Source organism: Phyllostomus hastatus, unplaced genomic scaffold (assembly GCF_019186645.2).
Source record: "Phyllostomus hastatus isolate PE091 unplaced genomic scaffold, TTU_PhHast_1.1 phas_contig_84, whole genome shotgun sequence".
NCBI classification, from domain to species: Eukaryota; Metazoa; Chordata; class Mammalia; order Chiroptera; family Phyllostomidae; genus Phyllostomus; species Phyllostomus hastatus.
The window spans coordinates 478,957-487,786 of NW_025333969.1; the positions used below are offsets into that span (position 1 = coordinate 478,957).

Consider the following 8,830-nt stretch of genomic DNA (forward strand, 5'->3'; position numbering starts at 1 on the left):
AAGTCATCCTATGCTACTGCTTGATGATTATCTTCAATGTTAATTAGCATGGCTCCTTGAACCACTCTCTCAGGAGAGGACCCGCCTGGAGGAGACAGGCCAGCAGGAGGAATGAGCTGGTATTGATAACCCACTGCCTTTCCCAGAGCCCTTCCCCAATGCCTGGGATTGAGATGGGTGAAGCTGGCTGCTTAGATGATCCCTAGGCTGGGCTCTCAGACTTGGAAATTAGGCCCCTGGCTTCCTCCTGGTCTTGTCAGCTCCAGGCTAGGTGGATAGGGCTGGAGCAGGGCTCACTCCTGGGAGCTTCTGTGTGGAGTCAGGTCACCAGCAAGCTGCCCTCTTCCTTCATTTGTCCTGAGCAGCTACTGTGTGGGGGCACTCAGCAGCCTTTGGGACATGTCCATAGGCATATCTGGTGTTACAGTATATAAGGCCTGGAAGAAGAGGCAGATACTGGATGTCACCCTGCTGAGAGGAAAGCTCCCCTTTAGGGTGAGCAAGAAAGCCACTGAAGCAGCTGGACCCTAAGGATGAGGAGTGACAGCTATGGGAGAGCTCCAGAAGTTCCTGCAGAGGAAAAGGCAGGCAAAGAAGTCTTGAGAAGGAGAAGGACTTTGAGTGATGACAGATAAGATGAGGGTAAGATTGGGCAGGATTTCATGCCATGCACAAGGCCTTGTGATACTTTATTCTAAATGTAACATGTTTGAAAAGTCAAAAACAAGGCCATTAATGAACTCAGTTTCACTGCTCATTTATTCACTTTGTGCGTGCATTCATTTTAATGTCCATCCATTCCATTGTTCACTCCTTCATTGCCATTCATCTATTACTGATGCACCCGGAGGTTGATTTATCCAATCCCTTTTCTATCGCCTCTTTTATTAACCAATACACGAAAGGGGCCGGGCTTCGCCCTGAAAATGGTGCAGCGGCGGAACTGGACACTAGAGGGCGCGCGCGGCACGCGGATCCGTGGTAGTCCTAGCTTTCCGGTTTAGAGAGAAAAACAGCGTCTTCAGATTATAGTTTTTGTGTTCATCCTGCACGGATGGGATAACTGAGGTCCGGAGAACAGGCTGGATTTTTCAGGGTCACTTAGTGACAGGAGGGGAGGAAGTGGGGGCCTGCTCACAGCGTTGGAGCCGTGGAGTTGGGGGTTCTGCAGGTTGGGGGTTCCACCAGAGCCCCAGGCACAAGCGAGCTAAACCCGAGGTGTCCGCGAAGCTGCTCCAGTGGTTAGACCCTCTGGGAAAGGTCAGGAATCAGAGTCTCTCTGGGCCGGACCCCGAGCTCCACGCAGACCTTGGGGCTGGCGATGCTCGGGCCACCTGGGTGCGGCAATGGTCCCCGCAGTCTCTGCCCTGTACTTCCCACCCATGGGGCTCCAGAGTGCAGAGCCACCGTGCTTCCTCTCCAGTGAACATGCAGGAGAACCAGAGAAGTTGGGGATTTACCCAAAGCTGCACAGCAGAAAAGCATGGCCGGCCTCCTGGGCCATGTGGCAGAACTCAAGAGGGGGTGGCTGGAGATGGACACTGCATCCTGAAGGGTCACGTCTCCAGGTCATTGCTCTCCTGGGGCCAGGGCTTGGTTCTGGGGCGAGGTGACCTGGAGTAGTGAGAGCTGTTTGAGTCTCTCCTTGGCTTGCCCTTCTGGTGGTCCTTTAGGTGTTTGAGATGAAAGGAGTGGTTGCTTGCAAGGGACGCTCTGTGGCTTGTGGGGTCAGGGGCTGGCAAAGGCAGGCCTGGGGAGGACGATACATGGTCTCTTCCCCTCTTCCCCTGAGGGCATAGGACAGCCATGCTGTGTTGTCCTTTCTATTCCTGTTGGATCTGTCCACAGTCCTGTGAAAATAAAGGTGACCAGACTTGGGATTAGAAGGTGCACACCACTGACCTTGTCTCCTGGAAATGCAGAGCAGAGATGGGAGGCAGCTGGGTGGTGTGTCTCTGGAGTCAGGTTCTGGTGCACCTAGGATGCTGTTGAATCCAGGTGGGAGCTGGAGCCAGCTCACCATCCCTCTTCCACAACCTTGCCCCTCTCTGGGCTTCTTTTTGAGACCTGCTCCCTATCCCTTGTCAAATGGGGTGTCTTCTCCACCCACATTCTGCTTAGCTGCTGCCTCACTGGACATCTGTAATTTGTCCTCATTAAGCCCGGGGTCTCTCACATTCTGCTGCCTTAGAGTAGCTTCCCTGGGCACTGTAGCAGCCAGTACTCTCTCCCTTCCCAAGCCAAGGAAACTGCATCCATTCCATGGGCTGGCATCATGCCGGGTCATTACAGCATATCTTTCAGTCCTGGGACAACCAAGGGTTAGGAATTACAACCCTTTATTGCAATTGTACATGGTGGTCCTGGATTCAGTACTCTTGGTTCTGCTTGGATTATCAGGCTCTTAGCACATAATCGTATACTACCTTTTGCCCTTACGTAGTTGTCGTGTTTCCAGGGATAGGCTCAAGGATTTTACACACGTTTTATTGCCTTTCAGAGTCAGATGCCATATTACCGTTTTCACCTGTGTATCTGCTACCCAAGTACCCTCATTGTCTCCTTTTCCCCATTTTATCAACTCCTCTGTCTGGTTTCTAGGATATTACTAGCAAAGCCTTCCAAGAAAGGCTAATCAGAGAAAAGAGAAGAAGACCCACAAACCTCCAGCACTGAAGGAAACAGAGGTGGACGGCCAGAGGAGTACAATGAAGGCAAGATACACATATGCCCATAAAACCAAGGGAGAGAATGAGAGTATCCAGAAGTTAACCACTTAATAACCCCATATGAAAAACCATATTTCCCAGCTTCCAAGCATATAGAGTGGACAATAATATCTAAACAGATGTCATATATACGGTTTCTGAAAAAGCTTTTGCCTCTCCCTTGTTGCTCCTTTCTGCTGCCCTCTGTAACTTGGATGTGATGTCTGTAGCTCCTGCAACCATCTTGGACCATTTGGCTACTGGAGGAGCCGCAAGCTAAAGAGAACAGAGCAGAAAGATAGAAGGAGCCTGTATTTCTAGTGATCATGGATCCACCATGTAGTTTTGGATGACCCACCTCTGGGACAGCTAATCCTCTGTCTTGTTGAAACCACTGTAATGGATGATTGTACTAGCAACTGAGGGCATGATTCAGGACAGTGAGAAGATCTCAGGCCTGTGTAGGCATGTATAGGGCGTGGTCATTAAGAGATTGTGGGACACCTTGTAAGAGCAGAGGGTGTATGTGAGAGGTAGACTGTAGTGGTCTGAGAGGTGAACAGGAGATTAGAACATGATAGGGAACCCATAAGGGTTGGCCACTTTGTCATGGAGCATAACTCAGAAATGCAGGAGGCTGGAAGAAACCTAGATGCCCATCAGTAAATGAATGGATCAAAAAACTATGGTACATTTACACAATGGAATTCTATGCAGCAGAAAGAAAGGAGCTCCTACCCTTTGCAACAGCATGGATGGAACTGGAAAGCATTATGCTAAGTGAAACAAGCCAGGCAGTGAAAGACAAATACCATATGATCTCACCTTTTACAGGAACCTAAACAACAAAACAAAGAAGCAAGCAAAATATAACCAAAGACACTGAAATGGGGGACAGACTGACAGTGACCAGAGGGGAGAGAAGAGGGAATTTCAGGGGAGAATGGGAAGGGTTTACAGGATCAAATTTAAAGGACACATGGACAAAAACTAGGGGGAGGGTGGTAATGGGAGGGAAGTGGGGAGGGTTGGGTGGGTGGGCTGGAATGGGAGTAAAAGGGAGAAAACTGTACTTGAACAATGATTAAAATAAAATAAAAAAAAAGAAATGCAGGAGGAAGAAGAGGTCAAAGATGGGGAAGGTGTGAACCTTGTTGGTGCCCACCTGAACACAATGCTCACTGGGGGCCAATATGCAGGCACAGGCAGGGCCTCGTCTGTGCAGGTTTGGGAAGTTGCTCAGCAGTAGGGACAGGGCACTTCATGCTGAACTATGTCAGGGCAACTGCTAGACAGCCAATTCTCTCTCATCTTGTACCTTCTCCCAGGTCCTGGGGTGGGGGGAAGCACCCAAGTGACTCCTACTTTGTCACTTAACTAAGCTGTATCTCAGCCTCCTAGTATATGAACTGGGGTGTGCCTTTTCACCACAGACAGGTGCTGTGAGGATAGTTCAAAATGATGGTAATGAAACACTCATCTCTATGCCTGGTGCTTTCTCCTTCTCTGGCCTGATCTCAAGAGAATGTGTCTCAGGCAAAAGAAAGGTCTTATAAAGGATGGTGATACCTATGAAGCTCAGGGGCTTTGGGGACAGGCTGCCCCACTTCTTGGTCCCTCCTCTTCTACTTAGTCTTTCAAGGACCTTGGGCCTATTCCTTCACTCTCTGACTTTAGTTCCCCATCTATAAAACAGGGCCAACATCTTAAATATCTGTCCGGGGATTGAATGAAGTAAAACAAGTCATGCCACTACCTAAGCATCCCACCCTGGGAACTTCACTGTCCTTGAGTGCAAGGAAGAAGACCTACCATGCAGGGCTGTTCAGGCCTGAACATCTCCCTCCCCACCTCCAGACACCATTTCCCCCAACAGATGCCTGTTTGTGATAAGCCAATGACCCCAACTCTGAACTGGCTGTTGAGGCTTTTTTCAAGAAAATTTCTCTAATTACTTTTCTGAATTTATCTGAGTTCTCAACATAGAATAAGACTTGTTCCAGGACTAATGTTTTCCAAATCCCTCACCTTTGGAGGTGTGGTGGAATAAAGATGCAGAGGATAGAGCTGAGCAGGATATCCTTGCCTGAGAATGCCTGGAAAGCAGGAGGGGCTAGAACAAGACACCTAGAGGGTCAGGGTGACCATATTCCATGTCTTGGGGTGGATGTCAAAAGGAACCAGTCAGGCACTCTATGTCCTCCCCCTCCAGAACAAAAGGTCTGGATGACAGAGAAGGAAGAGGCCCAAGTCTATCAGCTGTGGCTCTGATGAGGACTGTGCTGGTTCTCCACTTGAGCCTAATGGTCCTTCAAGGAAGATAAGGTTAATACTGGCTGAGGCTTCGACAAGCACAGATCCCTAAGGAGACAGAGCCCAATTACTATCAGGGCCCTCTGACACCAAGCTGATACACTTTTTCCCCTAGTGTTACCATGGTTTGCCATCCAAGGGAGAAAGGGTGCTGGGGCCTCCAGGAGCAGCATTGTTCATGCATCTCTGGGTCTGCTGGCCTCTGAGGATGGGGCTTCATTTCTAGGCAGGAGCCCTCACAGCCACAAGACTGCTGTATCCTGTTTTAGAAGCAGAAGACACTGATTATTGAGATCCAATAGATAAAGAGAGTAATGCAGGAGTAACAACTGCCAGGAAGGAAAGTGTTCTCATTTAATTTTCCATACAATAGTCATTTACCATACAGAGATGATGGACTTGAAACAAACATCTCAGGGCAGCTGTGGAATTACAAAGCCCACTGTCTCTTAATGCAAAATGTCCTACATATTGGCCATTTGACTCAAATATAATTTCAGTCTTCAAGGTTCAGCTGACTCCATCAGTTTGGAGGAAGCTGTTTTCACGGCCTGCTTATTACACAGCTGCCTAGGGATTCTCATTGAATGCAGGATGACTGGCTGTCTCCCCTGAGGGAGAGAGACAGATCCCTGATGCCAAACTTGGTGCTGGGCACTCAGTGTCTAGGCTTTCTCTGAAGGATGCACCACAGAACCCAGAGCAGCAGGAATCTGCACCTGCAGAGAGTTGGATGGTCCATGTCAGTGAGGACAATGAAACTGTGTATCTCGCAGTGAGGAGGAACGTGGAAGGCAGCATGGGGTGATTGCCCAGAAGCCTAAGTGTCTATCTCAGCACAGAGGTGATTCTACCTCTGTGTGCTCATGCCTGTGGCTGCCAGCATTTGTCTACCTGTATGCTCTATAAAGGAGCTGGCAAAATTTTTACACAGTAACAAGTGTAGTTTTCATTCTTGGTAGTTCCTCTACTAACTCCACTGCTTTCAAATTTAGAATGCTACCCTCATTCTGTTGTTATAACTAGACCTTGAAGCTAAAAGGTGCTGGACTCACTCCCTGGGGAGTGGACCAACAAAAGCAATGTTTAGCTGCAGGCTTCTAAGTGTGGAGGAACAGCAGTCACTTCAGAAGAATGTGGAATCTTAGGGCAGAGAATGCCTTGGTCCTCCATCCAGGTCTGGGCTAAGGGAGTCAGAGGGAGGCAGCAAATCTCTTAAAGTTTCCTGCCTTCCCATATCCTTCAGCCTGATACAGTATAGTAGACCTGGGTCTAGGCAGATAAGTGTCAAGAAAACCCAGAAGTGTTCCAGAATGGGGTGCAATGGCATCACAGTCTGTGAGAGTCAGAGAGGGAGTATACTCACTGGTTAGAAAGAGGCCAGTGCTGAAAAGGTAAGCCTGAAGTCTGGTGACAGAGCACCTTCTCAGTCTTTGCAGAGTGCATAGCAGAGATGGCCAAGCTCCTGGCATCCCATTAGCTGTCCATGGACACTTGAGAGCCTGGCCTAGCCCGGACACCCCAACCACTCAGGGCTAGATGGTGTTACAACCCTTCAGAGCTCAGATGATACCACATGGTGGGAAAAAGAAGAAAATTCTGAATAGACTGGGGGGAAAAGCCTCATACACATGAAATGCATGCATATGATTAGTTTTTCTGAACTCAGCATAATGGGGGCTTGAGATAGAAATTGTGTTCAATTATAGAAAAGATTAGAAAACACATTTTTGCATATTCAAATTTGCAGACCAGAAAAAAATTACTTTCCACATCTTTAGAGCTACATTCCAGATATCCATGGGGTCTATGACCCCAGGAGGTCAAAGTAAATTTGGCTTTAACCCCTCTCTCCCCTCCTGCCCCAAGTTCCACAGCTTAGCAGCTCAGTGAGCAATGTTTGGAATTCAGCTTCCACCCTAAGAAGATATTGAAACTTTGCTTTAAAAACAAATATAGTTGCCATTAGAAGTTTTTATATATCTGCACTCTCATATTTTGTGATTCTTTAAATGGAAGTACTTAAAATGCATTGCATTCTTCCCAGTTTGATGAACAAAGTTGACCCAGCAAGCCTGACTCTTTCCTGAATGTCACGTCTGCTGCCTCTGTTTCATGAGGCAGGCTCTCAGGTGGCACTGTTTGCCACTGTCAATGAGTCAGTTCAGTTAGGAAGAAATAGGGTGGCCTCAGAACATATAAGCATCCCAGGTCTGCATCTGTTCCAGGGGCTTCACCATGCGAAGCCTCAGGTGCCTCCTCTTCTTCCTCTCATCCAGCTCAGAGGCTGGCTGTGCAAACAGTGCTGGCCACAGTGTTTGGTGCAGAATGAGTGCTGAACAACCAGTGGCTGGTTTTATTATTACTTGTTACCCAGAAATAAATGATGGCTGACACAGAAAACAAAATGAGCACTGTTTCTTCAAGTTTGAAAGGAAAAAGATTATGAAAACCATCAAGAGGTTGAAATAGATTTTAGCATGTTTCTCCACTTTATAAAGTACTGATGAACTCCCTGCCATGAAAGATGACAATGTCATTGTTATTTACATCTTTGCTGTATACCCTCTTGACACTCTCCCACTGTTATTTCCTTATATGTTGTCTGGACAGGTAACATTGGTATTCTGTTAATTCTGTCTATAAGCAGAATTCCTGTAGTTTTTTAGTATTAGTTACAGATTTTTTGCTCACCACTGGCTTTCAATCATTTCTGTATCCCCAAATTCTTTTTTTTAATTCCTCTCTTATTTTTTAAAATTATTTTATTGAATATGCAATTACAGTTGTCCTATTTTTTCTCCCCATTATTCCCCTCTTCCCTGTATCCCCCTCTCACCATCATTTCCCCACCTTAGTTCATGTTCATGGGTCATGTTATCAGATAAGTTATTTGGCTTCTACATTTCTTACACTATTCTTAACCTCCCCACTGTCTATTTTATATCTACCATTTATGCTTCTTATTCCCTGTACCTTTACCCCCATTCACCCCTAACCCCCTCCCCACTGATAACCCTCTATGTGATCTCTATTTCTGTGATTCTGTTCCTGTTCTAGTTGTTTGCTTAGTTTGTGCGTGTGTGTGTGTTTTATTTTTTTAGATTCAGTTGTTTATAGCTGTGAGTTTGTTGTCATTTCACTGTTCATATTTTTTAAAGATTTTATTTATTTATTTTTAGAGAGGGAAGGGAGGGATATATATATATATATATATATATATATATAGAGAGAGAGAGAGAGAGAGAGAGAGAAACATCAACGTGCGGTTGCTGGAGGTTATGGCCTGCAACCCAGGCATGTACCCTGGCTGGGAATCGAACCTGGGACACTTTGGCTCCCAGCCCATGCTCAATCTACTGAGCTACGCCAGCCAGGGCTTGACTGTTCATATTTTTTATCTCCTTCTTTTCCTTAGGTAAGACCCTTTAACATTTCATATAATAATGGCTGGGTGATGATGAACTCCTTTAACCTGACCTTATCTGAGAAGCACTTTATCTGCCCTTCCATTCTAAATGATACCTTTGCTGGATAGAGTAGTCTTAAATGTAGATCCTTGCCTTTCATGGCTTTGAATACCTTTTTCCAGCCCCTTCTTGCCTTCAAGATTTCTTTTGAGAAATCATCTGATAATCTTATGGGAACTCCCATGTAGGTAACTGTCTTCTTTTCTCTTGCTGCTTTTAGGATTCTCTCCTTATCTTTAATTTTGACTAATGTAATTATGATGTGCCATGGTGTGTGCTTCCTTGGGTCCAACTTTTTTGGGAGTCTCCAAGCCTCCTGGACTTCCTGGAAGTCTATTT

General features: G+C 46.6%; 1 long non-coding RNA gene across 1 annotated transcript; it reads right to left on the minus strand.

Moving 5' to 3' along the window:
• Positions 1–741: 741 nt before the first annotated feature.
• Positions 742–5,277, minus strand: LOC123826632. The gene is made up of 2 exons (XR_006787096.1): positions 5,143–5,277; positions 742–1,850 (listed from the first exon to the last, which is right to left on the minus strand). It is a non-coding gene; the product is annotated as an uncharacterized LOC123826632 (long non-coding RNA).
• Positions 5,278–8,830: the final 3,553 nt, after the last annotated feature.